This window comes from Mercenaria mercenaria, chromosome 3 (assembly GCF_021730395.1).
Source record: "Mercenaria mercenaria strain notata chromosome 3, MADL_Memer_1, whole genome shotgun sequence".
Taxonomy (NCBI): domain Eukaryota; kingdom Metazoa; phylum Mollusca; class Bivalvia; order Venerida; family Veneridae; genus Mercenaria; species Mercenaria mercenaria.
Genome location: NC_069363.1, coordinates 37,413,448 through 37,436,881, shown reverse-complemented (window position 1 = coordinate 37,436,881; position 23,434 = coordinate 37,413,448). Strand labels below are relative to the sequence as shown.

General features: G+C 34.4%; 1 protein-coding gene across 7 annotated transcripts in view; it reads right to left on the bottom strand.

Annotated features, from left to right (window-relative positions):
- LOC123525056 (collagen alpha-3(IX) chain-like) overlaps positions 1-23,434 on the bottom strand; it is a 247,922-nt gene that overhangs the window by 165,943 nt on the left and 58,545 nt on the right. Inside the window, exon 1 of one of the 7 annotated variants that reach the window (XM_053538218.1) lies at positions 7,212-7,232. The exons of the other annotated variants lie outside the window; for them this stretch is intronic. The gene's annotated coding sequence lies outside the window, so the exon portion shown is untranslated. Of the gene's footprint in view, positions 1-7,211; positions 7,233-23,434 lie in introns of those variants that run through there. 7 annotated transcript variants of the gene reach the window in all.

Below are 23,434 nucleotides of genomic sequence, written 5' to 3'. Positions count from 1 at the left end.
GTTTTTGCAAACATAAAATTAACAAAGTTATGTGTATTAACAGCACTATGCATTAGGTTTAAAATAGTAAACACTGTATATATGTATAGAAAAACACAGTAAAAATGTGTAGTACCACTTAAAAAAAACTGGCTGTTTTTAACAATCAATTGTTACTGCATGACATTTAATTGTTAATATAAAGATCTATATGCAAACTTTATATATTTAGTAAAGTTTAATACATTTGATGAGGATTTCATACATTTGAAGAAAGTTTCTAAAGATAAATATTTTAGTGAAAGATTGCCATTGTATATCTTTGGCAGAAATGAAGAAACCCCGAAATCTATAGCTTTATAGATAAAAAATATTCTGAACAACAATTTCTAAAACTACAATTCGCATAATTGATATACCTGAAATGTTATTTTTAAAGCATGCCAACACCTGTTGATTCGCCCATTTTATGACCAATAACACGGCACTACACCTACCTTACAGACCTTTTTACCAGACAGAAACAGCCGTTAACGTGATATTCTGAAGGCCATCTAGTTATATAATCTTATTCTCGTTGCAGAAATTTTGCAGACGTAGCAAATGTTTTAATGATATTTAATGTGAATGACAATACAAAATCAAGAGTGAATGCTGCACTAGTGTGTTGCAATATTTAATAATAAATAAAACTAGTCTTGCTTCTTTTCATTTTGAGTTATGTACCAGAAAATGAATACAACCGATACTTGAACGAACACACTTAATTCAAGATGCAAGATGCATGTTTATACATTTGTCCTAGAAATAGGAATTAAAATAGTCTTGCTGGGACAGAATTTTAAGGTACAAAGAAAACTAGGACAGAAAATGCTGTAGTAATTGTGTGGTTCGAAGTACTCAGCCCCTTTAAACATCGAGAACAAAACAAACCAAAAAAGGAAGGCAGTAGGGCACTTCTCTGAAATGATCAATGGTAAAACCGCCAGGAGGTACTTTGAACCGATAAGTAGCACAGCGAGGCACTATCTTAGCCACCTAGTGAATACTTGTTCATTTTCGCTTGGTCTTGGTAAAAGTGGAGTGGCCTCGAGTCCGCTTACTTGAAAAAGCGGTACTAGCATGTGGTCTTGACAAAAGTGATCATGAATCCTAGACACCAAGAATTAGCAACCGGTACATAAACCAATAAGCCAGGTCGCTAGCTATTTATCTTTAGTGTCCTATCAAACTGCAAGGTAAATCATATGAATAACTGGTTATAAACATAAAATTCATTTTAAATGCTGGCATGCTATTGGTAATATCTTATTCAGTGATATAGTTGTTTGATGCCGAGGCTTGATGCATGTCACTTATCGTTTTCAGTTATCAGTGTGCCCATACCACGTGACTTTGACGTCATTTTATGGCTAAGACGGCAAGCCAAATTCCGTCGATTCGATTCTTCAAAGTGGCGTAAGTTCTTTATTTCTTGATCAAATATGACCAAATAAAGCGCAGGCTAAGGAAAAAAGTGAATACTTCACTCACAAGTAAACGGTTTTATCAACAGATGAACAGTTTTGGCCTGAAAACGGGAAAACTGTTTTGTTTAGAGAAAATGAGCATGGTAAGACGGCAAGCAAGAGCCCTTTTTGACAGAAAAACGGATGATTGTACACATCAGAGATGTCGCACGTATTACCGATTCTCAGGAATTTAATGCCGGCTCTGTTGGAGGCCTTAATTGACAAAAATGTAGCAGAATTATTTAAAAACTTTTTAAAAATCCAAAATATGCTAAGACGGCAAGTCCGCTAAGACGGCAAGTCATTTTTATTAGATATACCTGGTTGCACCAACTTACGTAATTCAACACTTCCGTGATTACAGGCCGTCCATCCTTCTATCAATCCGTCCGTCAGTAACATGTTTATTATGTTTCATCAATCCTTGTGAAATAAAATAGAGAAAAGTGGAAACTTTACAGATCGCCTAACACGACAAAAACGAAAATGTTGCAGGCTCGGTTTGATTGAGCCTGTTCATGGACGGTAGTGGATGTGCATGCTACCGTCCACGCCCTCTAGCCCCGGGTTGAGCAGAACTCAACATTTACCCATGCTAAAAGTACAATAAGCAATTTAGAGACATCCGCAGATGTATTCAAACGGCGGTGAACATGGAACCTTCAATGAACACTTACATAAAAGTTCAGTGACATTCATTGATCATCGTTCATCTTCTCTTTGAATCACTAGTGCTGGGCAAAAGAGATATGAACGGTTTATCCTCGCTGTTTTCTCATTAAGGCAAAACAATTATTTTAACTTTGGACCAGACACCGTTTTTGGTGGAATTACACATTACCATTGAAGCTACCATATGCATCGCCGAATGAATACATCATCGGATGTTGCTAAACTGATTTTTAGGTTGAAACCACGAAGTGGTTGGGACCTATAATTACCGTATTCCAGAGCTTGCAAAAATATCAAACTAACTATTTTCACTGAAAGACAGATTAATCCGCAGTAAGGTTTTTGCCCGTTTTTTTGGCCTAATCGACAAATATTCTTATTGATGTTTTCTAAACATTGTTCTACAGTCGGTTGATATTTTCATACATATGTAAATACAATAAGGTTAAAGAATGCGTCATTACATATCAAAATTATGTTTTTAAGTCTGTTGATCCATCGAGCATGACTAAGTTGAAAAAGCGAAGGTGTATTCCTTTAAAACAATTCAGAAAAACCGCAGACGTGACCGAAGCGCATGAAAATATGCCGTGAAAAAAATAGTTCAAAACCTATAAGAAAGATTTCTCTAGTTTAGCCTTAATACATAATGCACTCGTCAGTAATAAAACAGCATATGATCTGAATCATTTTTTCTAGTTGTATAGGATATAGATCTGCATGCGATTCTTTCTACCTGTCCTGATTCGAATGACAAAAAAAATTAAGGGAGATCACTGTGTAGGAGTAAGCTAAATGATAAACTGCTTTATTTAATTTAAAAATAGATTTTCTTTCTGAACTACTTCCCTTTATTTTTATTTTATCCTTATTTTTGTACAGCTTTTATAACGACCGATTCATATTATTTATTATTTAACATTTTACTTTATCGTTTTAATATCTCTGTAAGGCTGATGCAAAACTGAGTCAAAATATTTGTTTAAGATTTCCTTTTTATAAATAATTATATCTGTAGTATATTAATTGCTACAGTGCTCCACTGTTACATGGAAAGCTACACGTTACAGGTTAAAGCCCTGCTCCGCGGCTATTCAAATTCTTATGTTTGTATGCAACCCATGATTACAATAGGTAACAGTTAACGGTCACGTGCCAACCTTTAGCACGCAAAACCACAGGTATTTCATATAGAATTTCATATACAATAGACTCTATTTTGACAGACGTCACTGTTCATAGTCAGGATTTTCATGCTTTTTCAGTGACAATTCAAGGTTAAAAGGTAGGACGGGAGCAGGGCTTTAAGGAAAATGGTCGTGCTGCAAGTACACGTCTGGTTAACTTACCTATTTGTCCCGATATTTAATGTAATAACCTATATTAATACTTACAAGATAAATAATTGACATTCCTTGCAAATCCTGAATACATTTAGATGTTAGGGGTACTTTACTATGACTTTTAACAACATTACATCAGTTCCGGATTATTATAATTGTTACCGAATTGAAAAATTTACATGAAAGTTGTCATTTTGATAAACGTTAATAAAACAGAGTAAAAGCTACAGAGCTTTTAAAATAGATTATGAAGCAAAATAGAATCAAAACAGTACATAACGAGAATTTGTAGTCAGTTAAAAATCTCATCAGAGCTAATGTTACTTGTAATTTGACTTTCCGACTCAATTAATAAATCTTATCTTAGTATATCAAATGTTGGTGTTTGCCTGATGTGAAGTTTCTAAGTATGTGTGCCCGATAAATGAAACAGTTTGATTTCTTTTAAGCAAAATTGAATCAAAGCATATCAACGGGGCATTTGCGTCTTCTCCCGATGACTTTCATGTGTATGGTTTTTTTTGTTATCTCAAAACTGCACGGAAGTCGAAACAGTAGGATCTTGGGGTAGATACAGGTCTAGTTTCCAGTTTGGCGGACCCCACTGACTTCTACTGTTGTTGTAGCAGGGTCGGTCGTTTGTACAAACATTTTTAACAAGGTAGTGGAGTTTAAAGACAACAACCCATGAATTAAAGAAGTAGGATTGCAACATATTTTATGTTTTGGTGTCACGATTACTTAAGTCGTGATATCAGTACATTTTATTTTATAAGGCTCGGCTGAACAAGAAAGTTGATTTTGCAGATATGTGTAGAATTATTCAACCCTTCCTCCAAGAATTGTGAAAGTTGGTGTATTTGTGGGTAGTTCCAATACTCCCGCTTTCATAGCCTTGGGTATTGTTTAATCATCCCTTGGATATGGTGCCTGCTTTTTAATTTTGTCTTTTGACTGTTCCTGTGATACGCAGGCTCCATAACCTCAGATCCCCTTCCTAAATTCCAGTTTGTTTAGTTCTGCCCATTGTTTTCTCGTTTGGGGCAAACCCTTTATTTTATCTGGGGACCAAACGCCGCTCTTCATGGAATTACACGCCTCAACACGTGTATCATTGGAGGTTCCATGTTCATCATCGTTTGAATACATCTGCAGATGTCTCTAAAGTGCTTTTTGTACTTTTAGCATGTGTAAATGTTGAGTTCTGCTCAACCCGGGGCTAGAGGGCGTGGACTAGCGTCCATGAACAGGCTCAATCAAACCGAGCCTGCAACATTTTCATTTTTGTTGTGTTGAGCGACCTGTGGAGTTTCCACTATTTCTATTTTAATATGTGATATCGTGTTAAATTTTTGGGGAAAAAATAAGATTTTTCTATTCTACTCAATACTTTGAACACAGCTACATAGAAATACTTTTTAAAGCATGTCTTCTAGCTTATAGACTGAGTTAAGAATAAGATTCTTATTTGTCAAAACATTATTCTATATATCTGAAAATTGTGTTTTGATTTGTGGAAGTCGACAAAATGGCTCTTCTTAATAAGTAGCCTTATATTTAATACATAACGATTTGTCAAGAAAACATTAACTCAAACATTATATGTACAATAGACTTGTGAACATATAAAGTAGTATTGATTAGGTCAAAAATGTGTATTATTTGTTGTTGCCTGCTGCCAACTGTATATTTGTTCTTTAGTTTTCGAAACGCTATAACATACTTTAATCCAAAGACCGACACGCAGAGGTACATCCAAGATGGTATACATGTGTAGCTTTTGAATTCTTAACCTTTCTAGAACAGTTCTCACTTATATGCCAATCCTACTAGAGCAAATCATAATTCTCGTTTAATTTATCTATTAAGCCTCACAATTTAGCAACTGTACCAAAAAAAAAAGAAAAAAAAAGCATATAACGTACATGTAGTTCAAAACATCATATGACTTCACTTATATAACGGTTCTTTGATGTTTTCCTATAGTTTTGACAATAAGTAGAATGATCTACTATTGGTAAACATCCAATGACCTCTTGTAGAGAAGTGCGACTCCATAGACGATATTACTATAAAAAATGACTTGCCGTCTTAGCGGACTTGCCGTCTTAGCGTATTTTGGATTTTTAAAAAGTTTTTAAATAATTCTGCTACATTTTTGTCAATTAAGGCCTCCAACAGGGCCGGCATTAAATTCCTGTGAATCGGTAATACGTGCGACACCTCTGATGTGTACAATCATCCGTTTTTCTGTCAAAAAGGGCTCTTGCTTGCCGTCTTACCATGTTCATTTTCTCTAAACAAAACAGTTTTCCCGTTTTCAGGCCAAAACTGTTCATCTGTTGATAAAACCGTTTACTTGTGAGTGAAGTACTCAATTTTTTCCTTAGCCTGCGCTTTATTTGGTCATATTTGATCAAGAAATAAAGAACTTACGCCACTTTGAAGAATCGAATCGACAGAATTTGGCTTGCCGTCTTAGCCATAAAATGACGTCAAAGTCACGTGGTATGGGCACACTGGTTATCAATGAAAGGATCCATTCAGAAACCATATTATCTCTCCAATCTTCGTTCAGAATACATAAATGCAATACCAGCATCTTTTAATATTTTAGGAAAAATGATTTGTCTACTATCTAGAACAAACTGATAATCTTATAAGCAGGGATAAAAAATAGAAGCGATACAAACTGAAGCAGCTAGAATTATTACCGGCGCGATGAAGCTCTGTAACAACCTGCATACCGACTTAAAATGGGAAACACTATCTAGCAGAAGAAAGAAACATAAACTTATACTATTCTATGAAATGAAAAATGACATTTCCCCAAGTTACTAAATTTAATGTAACCTTATCCCTCTTTCTACACAAAATAGATACCAATTAAGAAATAACACAAATTATCCCCTCATCATGTTGTCGTACACAATTATACAAAGATTCTTTTAATATTTTAGGAAAAATGATTTGTCTACTATCTAGAACAAACTGATATCTTTTAGGGGAAGGTTTCCAAAATGAATATAGCTTTTAAGACATACACTGAATCCTTTATTGAAGTATTATTTTCTACACACTGCTTTAAATGATACGGTAAGCTCATTAAAATAATTCCCATGTTGTTTTTATTTCCAGTACTTTGGGACAATAATGTCCGTTCAATGATTTTGTGTAATGGAATCCCGGTTAAGCGGGAGCTAGGGGCATGAGGGGGTTGCACGTTCCATCATCTTTCATGAATATCTGTGATTATTTTCCTTGCGTTCTAATCTGAGAAACGTAATGATATATTGTGCATATTTCCGTGACATCCGTGATATATCGTACACAAGATATGATAAGTAAGCAGACTGTGAAACAAGTTATTTTCATTATTTGTGCATCATTATGTAAATAATCGATTCCGATAAAATATGTTAAACACATTTTCTCTCAAAAAATCCGTATAAAGTTTTTTCTTCCAGTAAGTTTTATGGGCTAAAAGACGTGGAAAACAATATCATGCCCGGCCTACAGCGACGATAAAACATGTTTGCAATCAATCATATTCAAGGATACAGAAATTATTTGCAATGACAATATCATATGAAAGAGCCGTGAGAAACCAAAGAATGAATCGAGTTTTCCATAATGTAATGACACAGTGTATGATCCGATCGCATTTAAGTTATTTTAACCTACAGCAAAGGGCTAAATGTATTACCTCTCGCAGTAAAGTTTAATATCCCAATCCTTTGACATATGATCCGACTGTATATTTAATTGTTAATATAAATATCCCTAAAAGTCACTTATCAAACATAAACATACAAGTTAAGTCAACGTTTATATGTGTGTCTTATTCAACTACAATTATGCGTAAGATGTTGTAGACTTATTGGCTACTTAAAAACGTTTCTCACCAGGCAGTGGTATGAAACAGTTGATAAAACAAATCTACATCTAAATCTGTATTAAATGATCCAAAAAAAAACTTGTTTCTCTAAAATAATGTTTTGTTTCTCTGGTTCACAGCGATAGTTATATCATTCTGTATTGTCTTACCCTTTACTCTGTCCAATGTAAATGGATTAACTATCTTTCAATCAAAGGAAAATTAGTATTAGCCTTTCCATTTTACAAAGATGCAAACTATTATTTTTTTAAAATCAGAGTACTGTATAAAGACTGAAACTGTTACTGTTAAGGTACCATGCGTTGGAATTCAATTTAAAACGACTGTAATATAATTCAAATTTTATCATTTTTGATAAAATTTTATGTAAAAGTGTTGCGCCATTTATGCTACATGGCTTCAACATACTATCATGCATAATGGCAAACATAAAAAGAAACTTGTAGTCATTAAACTTAGAAACAAGCGATTATTTTAAAACCGTGATGATCTGTTTAAGTGAAGCATATGGTTTAATTGATCCATTAACTTGTAGACATGATAAAACAACTGACAGTTTGCTAGGTAATTCCACATGTTGATGGCACTGACATATACATAAACCTACTTTCATAACCTCTCATGAACAGACTCTAAAACGAGTTGGAACTTATTTTGCTTTGAAGCGTTCTATGCTTTCAAGGATTTCATTCTTGATTTTATCAGTTGGTGGAGCAAAATCCTTCAAATCATGCAGCTGTAGGTTCGAATTCTTGGACCGATGTATGTTCTTCCATGACGATAGACTTATTCGTTTTCAAATTTTGATTCATGTTTAAGTTAGAAACACGGAATTGAAAAGAAATGGTTCAAGTTACATTTGTTTTATAAAATATGAAACGAAATCAGTCTCTGTCTGTGGCTTATCATCAATCCGCGGTGTAACTGAAATGTTAAAATTTATTTCGCTGACTTTTTGAGAGCCAACACCTGTCAAATCACTGATATTTATGACCAATAATATTTTACGGCACTACATTAATACAAACATTTTCTTCCTCTGTTGCGAAATAGTTCTTAGATCTGACAGCAAAGTGAGCAAGATCTTTTAAAACAGTAAATGTATTCCTCTTGTTATTCATAAAACGGTTGGAACAAAGCCATTTATCTTTTTTGTTTATTAGTTTTACCTTGAAACTTAAAGTCTATTCAGGGATCAGTCTCTAGCATGCTCCCTGGTAAAATAGTACATGTGTTAAATAAAAAGTACTGTGTAGCTAGTGGGGCTCTTAGCTGTACAATGTCGGTATATTGACCGCAAGTGAAGCCCTTAGCAGGCACACACTAAAAATACTCATCTTCAGTAATCTCATAAAATGCAAGGCAATCCTTATAACTAACAGTCTGTAAACAAAAACATTGACAATGCATGCATGTTATTAGTGATATATCATTCTATGACATGGTTGTTTGAAGTCGACTTTCATCAATGAAAGGATCTTTTCCAAAATCTTCACACAATCTCTCAAATGTCAAATTATTTTCTTGCAACACATAATATTTCTGGAAAATAATAGTTTTTGCAGTCTTGCGAAGCAATTCTTGTAGAGAAAAAGAGAAAAAAAAATCTTCGTTAGTGACGTAATTTTCGTAACATCACAGATATGCAAAAATCATATGCAGACAATGTTGTTTGCTATGAAAGTCATTTTTTTTAACTTAAGGTAGAATGCGCCACTTACCATTTTTCAACAGACCGTTATGAAATTTTCACAAATTTAAATCGACGACATTTCCAATAGACGCGTATTTTTTCATTTCTCTGTTATTCTTCATTTATAATGAATCCTGTGGAATGCTGTAGTATTATGTTTTTCATTTTCAAAGATAAATAATAAGTGCATCGTAACGAAGAAAAACGCATGCAATAAGTAAATTCAGTGCAGTCTCTAACTCTATCTTGCTTACTTTTTCAATTATCTGTCCTAAATTAATTTACCTTTCGGGGTCATTTCTCTAAAAGAACTTGATCAAAGGAAACTGCATACATATATACAACTAGATGTAAGATATATAGAGAAGATGGAGTTTTCTAAGAACCATTACTCTACCTTGTCATATTATGAGTTATTTTTTGAAGTATGTTTATTAAGCTTCATACAGCTGATCATGGGATCTGCCATAAAGACTTGATGGTACCTTCATCTGCAACATTTTGGCAAGTAAAATTGTTCAATCTACCGTTTATTTGAGCTATGCTATATTTGTATACTGAATTAGTAAAATTTCAAAAAAGCAATTTCAGGCAAACGTAAGCATTTCATTTTCTACTTTTATTGCCGTTTGATGTATCAGTAATGGCACTTCTAGATACACACGATGTAATGTTTTGCGAGCGGAGCAAGCCAAATATTTTGCCTTAAATTTCTCAGGTTTTAAATTCAGGCTATCAAAATGTATGATGGGTATGCATTTAGGGGTTTGATGTGAGTGTGCCGTGTTTTCCTCTTCTAAACCACAGTTTCCCAAGATCCATCAATATGTTACTTACATACAGCCAAAAATTCCCTTTATTACCAAATCACGCGAAAACACTGCTTATATTGGATCAAGGTTGATAAAACTATATGCGAGGAACGATTTGCTGATTCTAATTAAAATACTTCTTGAATAATAAGCATTTTCATTTTTTTTACCAAATCAAGGAGAAAACACTGCTTTGACTGGGTTATGGGAAATAATACATAATGTAAGCAAAGGTCATAAGCTAATTAATAATGAGGTTTAGTGATTTTAGCTGAAATCCTTTTTGAATTATAAGCATTTTCTTTTTCAAACAAATTCAGGGGAAAAAAAACTCTGCTTTTACTGGGTCAACGGAGATAATACAATATATTAGAAGGGTCGTGTGCTTATTAATAATTATGTACGGTTTGGTGATCCTAGCTTCAATACATTTTTAATTATAAGCACTTTCATATATAATTTCGGACGGACGGACGCATGGACGGACGCACGCATGGACGAACAGTCTGACGGACAAATTCTTCTACGGGGGATGATAATTAGTGTTTCGTATAAAAGAGATAAATAAAATGAGTAATCTGTCTAGCGTATATGCAGAACAAAAGCCTCCACTCTAAATGTTGAAAGCTTGGAGACCAGAACAGGCAAATTATTTAACCAAACAAGAAAGTAACAAATAAATCCCTGAAGATTATTAAAGTGACTGTCGTTGATGAAGTGATAAATAGCACAGTTATACATTGTATTGCCTCAGTGCATATTTTCAACATACATACTATCAAGTGTTTCTAGACGTAAATACTTCTTACATAATGGCTTTTGCTTTAAATGGAACTTTTCATTTACAATCACTAGCAAATGAGAGTGTATGCGTAAGTCCAAAAAATGACAGACCTTTTGAGACAAGCTGCTTGCAGGAACAAAATGAACCTATTTGATATACTTGTCAATCTACAGCTTAATTTGCGTGCGCAGTACATAATGTTAAACAATCAATGTCTAGCCATTTGTAACGTGGGTAATACATTAAACACTATTTAAAAAAGCAATAACGTATCAAAATAACCCACGTTATATTACTGTAAATAATAATGAATTCCTGCGTTATCAGTTAACTTGGGAACTGTTTTTTTAACTCTTGAATACGGCTGTTTTATTTATTCTCACGTAGTATATAAGGAATAATAAACCTTGATAGAATAACTCTTACAATTACATGTATATGTTTTTTCGTATATTTGACAGACCTTCCTTGGAAAATTAAGATAACTGTTTTCACATAACAAAAATGTAGGTCACTGTGACCGAGATTACAATACCATATACAGCAAGACATCGCTTTCATATGTTTTAGAACACGGCTACGGCATGGGGAGAGATGAGGAAAAATGGATGGAGAGCAACATTAATTCTTTGTCATCAAAATACGTATGATTGGATCTTGAACTTTAGGATAAACACGGTCTTTAACCATATTATTTATTTGATGGTTTCTTGCCCAAGCTGTCAGTAAATATTTTACAGTTATTGCCCTTTAGTTTGTTGATATGAGGATTTTCTGCATGCGTTACTTATATAGTAACAAATTTGCACTGATTTTAAACGATATAAGCAGTATGTGGCCGATATCAAAGGTTATGTGAGCTTGTGTACCTGATATCGATATCTGGCATACTTCCAGCGATATCAGGCACCCTTCCGGCTGGGCAAAACATCCAAATTTCATACTTCTACTGACAGCATGGCAGATATTAATTTTACAAAACACGTTGTAAATTAACATAATTTTACTAGCTTCCTCTACTAGTGCGGTTAAAAAAGGATGACACAAAAAACTACGGTCCTAGAATGAATTACAACAAAATTAATGTTTGGAAGGAATGACGTCAGCATCATCAGACACCGCTGGAGTTCACGCGCATTAAATGAACATTCAACGCCATACAACATAGTTTAATGAAGAAATAATTTATAGCAAAGCCGCTATAAAAACTCAAGTTTACTAAACACTAAGTATCCATCAGTGTTTTCCTCTGAAATTGTGTCTGACGTTATTTTGTTATGACATCAGAATGCTGCGACATCACTATTAGAGGTCATTTTGTGGTTTGGTGAGTGATTATATTCAGACAAAGAAAATTTCCACAAAAATGAATTAAATAATAAAACTGTTGATTTAGAATATGAAAAAAATTCGATTACTTCAATGTAAAATATATAACTTATTATGTGATGCCTAGCCTTACTTGTAATATCCGGTAATTACCATTGTTATAACTTGTAAGTGCTCCTTAAGTGTACAAGTGTAGCCACTAATCAAATAAGTATTTATTTAAGAATACATGTACAATTCTGTGCTGCGTTTTTAACTCGTATAGTATTTGTTAATGCTGAAAATCTATCCTATAGATGATCTATGAATGACAAGTTAATTATTCTTAACTAGTTTTTAGAAGTTTAGACAACTACTGCAGTACTTAGTTTCCCATCAAGTAGCATATTAGCTAAATTGAGCGATCACTTTAACTGACATGTATGAGGTATAAAATGCAAGTAAAATTTATGTTCTAGCACAAGACATTTCTTTCATACGTTAAGTGTTGCTTTTTTAAGTTGCTTTTTAAAGCATTTTAATTTACGCTTTAATTTTATTTTATGTAGCTTAAACTAGAACTAGATCTAGATCTATTAATCTGATATATTTTGTGTTGATTTATGTTTGTAAGTGCATGTTGAGAAAATGAATTCAATATTGCATAGGTAAGAGAACGTACTTATTTTACTTATATTACTTATAAAAGTCACTGTTAAAGAAAATCTAAACCAAAGTCATGTATTGCGCATAGAATCAACAAATGTTAGACAAATGTTACTGCTCTAGCGATTGAGGCACCTCCACAACCACCGGCGATATCTCAACAATAGTGTAGATATACATACAAGCCTTCCACCGATAACGCGCTAATACTGGTAAAAACAAATCATCACTAGTCTTGGCTACGACCGCAGCATTGCACAAACACCGTTGTTGAAAAGGAACGCTTTCAGCCACAGTCAGAAATGGAACCCACATAGAGATTATCTTTATCATTTGTGTAGCAGATGCTGTATTATACATAACATATACAATACACTTTAAACCAGTTATTTTAAAACTTGTTAAATAAATACTGTAACAGCCATTAGCCACTATATGAAGTAGGCACAATTGTTCTGACATTGCTTTGTACATTGTTAAAAGAAGACAACTACCAGTGATCGTTCAAAAAATCATTTCATGTGGAAATGAAATACCTTCTAAAATGAAACATCTAGTCAACAGTCAAGTGAACATTGTCAGTACAAAATGATTAAATCAAACAGTAAGCTACGGAATAAAACATATGTTGTGAAATTTAGCTATATATCTGTTTACATCAAGTTGATTTATTTTAGCGGATACCACGGTGATTTATCCCGTAAAATAAGCGATAAATACTATGCATCTCCTTTTGTATACCATCATTAAATTTCATTAGTTACTTTTTTTCACAAAATTAAGACTACAGCAACAGCTATCATAAATAACAAGTTGTGTTGTAAGCAGAAATATTGTATCTGACTCAAACTCAAAAACGACAAAGAAAGAATTCTAATTGGCCCTTGACCTTGCAACTGGACTGTCATGATGAAAGATGCGTTCTACCAACTGACCATTATACAACTGAACATTTCTTTTAAATGAATTAATTTTAGATTAAGTACATAAAAACAAATGTATACGCCCAGATTTTTACGTGTACAACACTCCAGCGAATATTCAAATTTAGACTCTACTTAAACGTCTTCACTTTCGTCAAGACAGAAATGTTGAAATAATTTGTGTAGTATTTAGAAACACGGTAGTACTTATTCTCTTAAGTGCAAGACACTAAGTGTGCTAACCACACTCTTATTGCAAATATTGCAAGTGTTGTTGAATACCGCACGTAGTTTGATCATCGTGGTTTACCATACATAAATAACTTGCGAAGAAAACATGAGTGAATTCTAAGAATTTCAGATGTTGTTCAGGAAGGATAGTAAATTAATAATAAATCCAGTAGCCGGAATAACTTGTCTGACAATTAAAAAAGACTTCCAGTTCACTTCTTTCTTGACGGATATATAAGAAAACCAACATAGTGCGTTTACGACCTGAGCGATGCGCAGGCTGGTCTGGATTCATGCTGGTCGCAAACGCACTATGTTGGTTTTCTCATGGTGCGGCTCATATATACTTAACAACTTTTCTAACTCCATCTTTCTTTGTCTTCCCTAGATTTGTTTCTCTGTCGAACATTGACACTGATCACAATTATCAATGATCATTTTAATAATTAATTCATTGGCCATGACAATAATGAGTACATATGTGTGCCGGAAGTCAAGTCAAGTTAAAGTTGTGTGGTTGGTAATGCGATCTGCAAGATTATCAATTACAACAGGGATGTTGTTTCAATAATTCCAAACATGGCTCAATTTGATTGCCAGTTCAACAAAAAATAAACACAAGTGCCTATATTCGGCGATAAAAACAGCTGAAGCGCGAACTTGAAGGAGCGCATTATGACGTCAGTTATATCGTTCAATTAATGTATGACGTCCAGCTCATTACTATTCGGATCAATGAAGTCCAGCATATCTTTTATCAAAGTGTTTCAATGAGTAAGTAAGAATGAAAACAACCAAGGCCACAACAGAAATATAGCACGGTTCCAAAAAAGATAATTTTATTTGTAGAAGGTATTTAGGTCAAAAAAGGTGGACAGTCATCAAAGAACGTGCCATTTTTACATTTTTTAAAGTATTGCAATTCAATAGTGTAGTAAAGTTAAGCTCAGAGCTCAAATTGTATTGTCTTGACCTTGAAATCTAGCATTACAAACATTCAACAATTAAAACGAGAAATCTCCACCATTAAAGAGAAAAAAATCGTGTTTTCTGTCTTTATCTTATGATGAAGGCTAAAAAATTAGCATTTTAGCAATGAAAATGCAAACAGTGCTTCAAAATTATTATACTGTAAACACTGTATGCCGAGTACCTGCATACAGGGGAAATGTATAGTGCGGTTGATAATGAACTAATGCTTGTTGAAAGTATCATTACATTGATAGCTCTATTAAACAAGTGAATGAAGTATTGCCATGCAATACAAAGTCCCATACTGGAAGGCACCTAATTTTCTCTACTGCAGTATAACATAATGAACTGATATCTGTCAATGATGTATAAACAATATTGTACTACATATACAATATGTTATAACAACACACTTGGATCAAAATGTGCATATATAAAAACCCACAGCTGTTTTCATATTGAATTTTTTTGGCTGATTATAAAAAAGTTATCATGTAAGTTATTTATAGTAAAAAAAAAGGGAAATTAAAAAAAAAAAAAAAAAAAAATCTATATAATATAAGTCCACAAGACACTCTTTACCAGGTAGAGATAGGTCAAAATACGCCTAAATATTGGATGTAACATGCATGCTGTACCACAGAAAAGTGGTCTCGATTTTTCTCTACCGCCACTTATAAAAAAGTTACAATAAAATCTATTTATAGTAACAACAAAGGGACGTAATTCTAAAAACAAAGGTGCCTCATGGTGGTAAACATTTGGTCCAAGTTACATCAAAATCCCTCCATGCATGAAGAAGAAATGTTCCGTACAAAGTCATTCTTGAATTTGACCTTTGACCTCTAAATATGACCTTGACCTTAGACCTAGGGACCTGGTTCTTGCGCATGACATGTTGTCTTATCCAGGGGAATATTTGTGCCAACTGATATCTAAATCTTGCTTTGCATGACAAAGTTATAGACCGGACAGGAAAAAAATCCTCTTGACCTTTGATCTCAAAGTGTGACCTTGACCTTAAGCTAGGGTACTGGGTGTTGCTCATGACACGTCGTCTCATCATGGGAAACCATTTATGCCAAGTAATATGTAATCCCTTGATGGATGACAGAGTTCTGGATCGGACAGGGAAAAAACCTTATTGACCTTTGACCTCCAATTGTGACCTTGACCTTTGAGCTAAAGGTCTGGGCTTTGCGCATGACATGTTGTCTCATCATGGGGAACATTTGTGCCAAGTAATATTAAAATCCCTTCATGGATGGCAGAGTTATGGACGGGACAGGAAAAAAACTCTGTTGACCTTTGACCCCCAATTGTGACCTTGACCTTTGAGCTAGAGGTCCGGGATTTGCGCATGACACGTCGTCTCATCATGGGGAACACTTGTGCTAAGTGATATTAAAATCCCTTAATGAATGTCAGAGTTATGGACCGGACACGAAACAGACCCTGTTCATGCTATGTTAACATCTGACTGCTAAGTGTGACCTTGACCTTTGAGCTAGGGGTCTGAAAGTTGTGCACGACACATCGTCTTATTATGAGGTACATTTGTGCCAAGTAATATTAAAATCCCTTCATAGATGGGAGAGTTATGGACCGGACAGGAAAAAAACCTTGTTGACCTTTGACCTCCGATTGTGACCTTGATCTTTAAGCTAGGGGTCCAGGTTTTGCGCATGACACGTCGTCTCCTCATGGGGAACATTTGTGCCAAGTAATATTAAAATCTCTTCATGGATGGGAGAGTTATGGACCGGACAGGAAAAAAGCCCTGTTGACCTTTGACTTCTAATTGTGACCTTGACCTTTGAGCTAGGGGTCCGGGATTTGCGCATGACACGTCATCTCATCATGGGGAACATTTGTGCCAAGTAAAACTAAAATCCCTTCAAGGATGGGAGAGTTGTGGACCGAACAGGAAAAAAGTCCTGTTGACCTTTGACCCCCAATTGTGACCTTGACCTTTGAGCTAGGGGTCCGGGTTTTGCGCATGACACGTCGTCTCATCATGGGGAACATTTGTGCCAAGTAATATTAAAATCCCTTCATGGATGACAGAGTTATGGACCGGACACGAAATTGCAGACGGACGGACGGACGGACAGACGGACGGATGGACGGAATGACGGAAAAGTGCATTCCTATAGTCCCCGAAACCAGTAGGGGACTAATAAGCAGATATCTTTTGTAGATTTAGGGCTAAAATTTGAAATATTAAAATCGCAATGTGTTCGCAATTCAAATTTTCCTCACAGTATTATGTTATTATGTCTGATTTAACATTAAAACTCAAACTGCATGTGTGTGGTCGAATATATTATCATGTGAAAAGAGTTTATGCTTCAATTAAGTTCACGGAGCCACTGATATTCCAAAGCTTGTTTTATCAGATATAGCACTCACTTAGGTCGTACTTGCATCACATAATCGTACATAGCGTGGATTTTTATGAAATGATGTCTTTTATTGCTTCAATATAGGCCGCCAAATGATTTTGTCTGCATATATATTAGAATTTACTTTTGTTGTATGACTCCTGAGTTTATTAATGGTAATTTCATTAGTTAACTATAAGACGGATAATTGGAAGCAGCCACAAACAAGTGATACAGCGACAATACTAAACATTCGTTTCGTTTTCTGAGAAACGTGCAAATCCAGCTAAAGTTAATGATACTGTATACCGTATCTATTCTATTCTTGTGTACAAAGTATGTGTTATGTTAATCTGTAAGAAGTATCTTATCGAGCCATGGTTAACGACTTTTTAATAATTTCAACAAAGATACATTAACTGTAATTAATATTTCTGCAATTTTGCTGTAACTGTCACAACACCGAAAATTGCATGATAAATGCGATAACGTAAAATGTTTTGGAAGCAATACTTTTGATAAATGACAGTGCAGACTTGTTTTTTGTCGGTATAAAAGGTACTTGTTTTATATATTAAATATTTTATATGAAAAAGTTCCTGTGGCGTTCTTCTGTTGAAACTATTTGGCAGGAAAAGATCAAATAATAATTTAGAAGTATAATTGTGCATGAAATTACGGTATCTATGACGAAATGTTTTGTCCACCAAGCAATAATCAGTGATTATAGTTATATCACACACAAGTAATAAAAACACATATTTTGAAATTGGTTTAACAGAATAAATTCCAAGCACGGTCTCGATTACAATGAGTGTTTGCCAGTTGCTGTCTTGCGGACTGGAAATGCATACATTTATGTATTATAATTTTATATTTAGACTCAGGTTGCAAATGATTTTGTTTGATTGAAAGAAATTCCCTGCAATTCTACCTGCAGGAATATTGGGGAAGACTGTTCTGAGATGGTATCAAATTTATTCAATTTTCGTCAGATGAATTTTTGAGCACAGTATTTTTGACAGTTAGGCTGAGGAAAGAACATCCTATTACTTTGTTTGTTAAATGATTATCGTAAGTTGAATAGCATGAAACATGGTAGGAATGTTATGTATAGTGGTATAATGTTCAATGAAGATTTACTATTACAGACACACGTTTTCTGTTGTTACTGATAGGAAACCGATCTCAGTGTTATATTGAACTTTCACTTACTGGCCAATAAATCAAAAGTGATCATCACCTAACCATAGACAATCATCCTGGAAAGAATGAAAATTGTAGACCAAATTAATCTCTAGACTAGTTAACATTCAGATATAAATTTGTCTACCGACCGACAGATAAACGGTCTGACGTAATGATAACACCCCCTTTAAGAAAAATAGATTCTTAATATTGACCTATAACAATAAAGTTTACACCCGTTTATTAAGGTACGAAGCCGTCAAGATACAGAGGCATCACCGAATCATTAAAATAACTTTTTTCACAAACAGCGGTTGTTAGTTAACATTAGATTTTCATCGGCATTAAAGATAAAACGTCAGTACAATCATTGTACATGCTTACCTCAGTCATATAGTGTTTACGTTTGGTCAGGTATGAAGGTAGTAGCATATGTGAACCCTTGTTAGTGAAAACTCTCACCGAAATTTATATATTTTCATATAATGCTTTTCATTTTATTGCACCACTAAAGTTTAGAAACCATTACACAGCAATAATGCAAAGCTTTCAGTGCCAACTCCTTAATCACTTTGTTCTGTAACGTCAGTTGCGTTTACTTGTATTTACATGTTTGTTTAATTAAATCCTAGGATAAAGTGCTCATTTTGTTTTCAACACATTTATTTGAAACTGAAAATACCCTCAACTTTTTGCAACGTAATCAATTGCAATATTAAGTTTTTATTATGATATTCTTCTTGTGTTCGTCGCAGCCACTCCGCATGGTCACTACTCAGTCGCCACAAACCCTGTGCTAACTCTTTCGAACGTACGTGAATGCAAACAAATTAAGCAATTGTTTTGCTTTATTATTCATATCTTATTTTTGGCAAAGCTATTAAAGATGGTTCTGTTTCTTACAACTAAGAAATGGTAGAACATTTTTTAGAATAATAGCTTGCCTAGAATAAATACTGAAAATATGTAGCATATATATAAATTCATTACATCAATTATAATATGAGCCGTGCCATGAGAAAACCAACATAGTGGGTTTGCGGCCAGCATGGATCCAGACCAGCCTGCGCATCCGCGCAGTCTGGTCAGGATCCATGCTGTTCGCTTTTAAAGCCTATTGAAACTAGAGAAATTGTTAGCGAACAGCATGGATCCTAACCAGACTGCGCGGATGCGCAGGCTGGTCTGGATCCATGCTGGCCACAAACCCACTATGTTGGTTTTCTCATGGCACGGCTCATATAATTTACAACATAATGTACTACTACAGTTTTGTTGAAACAGCTCTTGTTGTAAGCTCACCATCCCGGGTCTCGATCTCTTAACAACAATTTACTTGTGTCCGAGTAAGTATAAGGTATGAAGGTATTAAATGCCTCCGCTACTATTTTCTACATACAATTAACAACTTATAACATATTTTTATCAAGATTTCTAGTCTTTCACTTCCTGCGAGACTAATCTTGTCTTGAAGATCTGTCTTTAGGCAATTAGAATATACCCAAAAAATATGGGGTTGACCATAATGCAGTGAAACCATGGTCACGTGACTAAGACACGTGATGAAAACGCTAATATTGCGCAGGTAGACACCAGGAAATACCTACTTTCACTTTCATTTTACAAGGCAGCTTCAAATCAACTTTTGAAGCATATAACGTAGCTTAAGATCGTCTGCGGACATTCCTTTTACAAGCTTATATCTGGCATGAAAATGGCCTTTACTAGGCGGGAAAATTGCACTATATATTGATATGGACTACATTCGAGTGGACCACGGAGGCATATCCGTCTAATTGCCCCCTTCATGCCTATATTTTATAAACGTATGAACGTTTCAGTACAAAGCTTCTCTATCACAAAAATAGTTGTTGCTATGCTGCCAGTAGTAGTTTAGTAATTAATGTTTTGTTTGACAAACTGAACTGGAACTTAGGAATATGAATTAAATTGAGTTTAAATATGCTCTTTGAAATGACATGTGCTTAGACCTCTTTATCTTCAAGGATCATGTTACATTTTCCTTTATTTCATTCAAATTTATTCACTTTCCACAATTTCCTCTAAAATGTTAAAAAAGGGAAGTAAACAAACTATTCTTGCAAATTACATCATTTCATCGCATTAGTCCGTAATTTTGTGTTTTAAATAATATCCACATGACAAAATACAAAACCATGCAATTTTGCTATTACATTGGGTCAAATTTTATGTTAGCGATAACCGTATATTCCATTTCGGTTGCGGAGCTCGAGTTTTCAACGTGTCATTCAAGCGCGTTATTTGTTTCCGTTAATGACAGGACTGCATTATTGCACGTAACACCGAATATCAAATCTTAATAAAAATTGCGCTACAAAAATTCCTAACAAAATTGCTTGATAAAGTCGTTGCCTGCATTACACTTTTGGTGAAAAGAGCAGTACCCTTTGTGTTTATGAATGTACATTTTGTATTGTGTGTACGATATCAATATGCAAGTATTAAAATCTACAAAATGTAGGTAACACAAGTAAAATTACCAGTCATTTTTTATAGTACCAACAAAAAACATTTATTTTGAAGACGGATCCGGGTTTCAAATTAAGCCGTCAGGCAAAAGATCCTTAATACTATTACCAACCAACACATTTGAAGAACGAAATATGGTGTGTCGAACTTTGTCGGTATGTCGAAACTGTCCTTTTTCATTAAGACGTTTGAAAAGTATACAATTCTTACCGAAAGGAATATCTATTTTTTCTCCATCAATCACTTATCCATATCAGGGTATATATTCCTTTTCTTTTGCAACTAGATCTGATCGCTAATAACAATTAACGATATTTTATTGTCAATAGAAATGTATCAAAACACAGTATAATCAGTATCAATGTTTATACCTCTAACTATGATGAAACTATTCTAAACTTACAGCCTTCCCACAAACGTCTTCCACCGTGTGTTTCATCATACCTACCGTTGACGCAACCTCAACATTCTTTACTTGCGTTACTCTTAGCTTTGAGATTGAAACATTCAAATATGGCGACACTGAATATTTACCCATTTATTTCAAATTAGCTTATGTGACCCAGTTTATTTTCTGAAGTTGAGCAAAATACGGGTATATCATAAAATGGTCATTTATTTACTTCAATGCATGTTTAACATATGCTAACTTTTAGTAGGATTGTGCGTCTTTAAATGCCATAATTGTGTTTTAATTATGCGATTTTCGTTTTGCATGTTACTTACAAATTAATGCTTTATTCTAAACTTTGACTTCTTAAAAGACATCACTGCCCCAGTCAAAACTTTTCATCCATAATGAATAAGGTGTTATACATTTTGAACCTGTTTATGGTAAAGTCAATATTTATCAATTTGACATTTTGATAAAATAGAAAAAGTAGACAGCCACAGGTCGCCCAACACGACATAAATGAAAATGTTGCAGGCTTGGTTTGATTGAGCCTGTTCATCGATGGTGGTAGAAATGCAAGCTACCGTCTATGTCCTCTAGCCTCTGGTTGAACAGAACTCAACATTTTCACATGTTACAAGTACCCAGATATAATTTAGACACCCGCATATGTATTCATACGGCAGTGTTCATGGAACCTTCAATGATATACAGAGTGCAATTCCATGAAATGCGGCGTATGGTCCCCAGTTATAATAAAGGATTTGGCCAAAACAAGAAAACAATGGGCAGAACTAAACAAACTAGAATATAGCGAGGGATCTGAGGTTATGGAACCTGCATATCAAAGAAACTGCCAAAAGACAAAATCAGAAAGTAGGCACCATATCCAAGGAGTGATTAATCGATTCCCAAAGCTATTAAAATGGGAGTATTGGAACCACCCAGGCCGAAATTTTCAAGCTCAAAAATTAAAAAGTACATGTAACACAACATAAATATCGTGCCGAACGATCTGAAGAGATCGAAATATAACAGCTCTGATTGAAGGTACGGGGGACTTTGTACGGCCGCCACACGGCACAAACAATGCTGCTGTGATAATAAATTAGAACAAGAGTTTGTAACAGGGTAACCAACGTCCCCCGCCTAGGATAGCATTATATTTTTATCATGTACGTTTTATTTATACTTAGAGTTTTAAATAAAAGCTGTGAAAAGATACTTTGGAATCATAAGATGCAACCAAGCAACTTGATAAAAAGATAACGTGACTTGGAAAGGTAAAGTAACGTTTGATATGAGACTGTAATGACGTTATTTTGTAAAAGATATAAATAGTTGAAAACAGTCGGATTGGACATAAAGCTACGCTTAGACAATTTATATGTCAAGATACAATCGCAGATAAGATCAGAAGTTATTTCTTAAATCCTACTGATAAATGAGACGGATTGTTATGATTAAGACAAGAAACAAGATTTTATGCCTAGAAACTATCGCTTGCAGATAATTTATATATATGTCAATTTTCTATATTTGAATTACGATATAAAACATTTTTTTGTGCTTTTTTGGCACTTCAATAGAAATAATAGTTCAATGTCCGCTCTGAAAGCGATGATTGATGATAAAGTATGATTTCACACCTGGTTTGTAGTGACAAACAGTCTTAGATTGCTGTTGTGTCCTAGTATCTGATGATTTGTCTTTAAAGAGCTTATTTCTCTTTCAACATTACATATAAAAGGAAACTCCATTATGTGCCGCTCCTTTCAAAACCATATACTGTAAAACTTAGATATACTCTAAACCTAGCTTCGAGAGCATTGCTTTATGACGGTCGTACAAATTCATCTTGTACTTGGACACAGTGTGCTTGTTTGCATTTTCCTACTTCCAAAAGGTACTAAGTCTTTATATGCAGTGTGGCTCATAAAAAATGTGTCGCCGTACTTTGACTCAGTGTAATCATGTTTTCTGGTCCATTTGTATCATCCAAGGTTTCAATATAATCAAACTGTGATAAAGCCGGTATGAAGAATATAAGATGTGTTGCAAATTTCATTACCTATAACGAACCAACTTAAAAAAAAGACTCCCTGCTGTTTAAGCAGCATTTTGATATGACGCTTGCTATGTATTTTGTTTTGACAGCTTCTGAT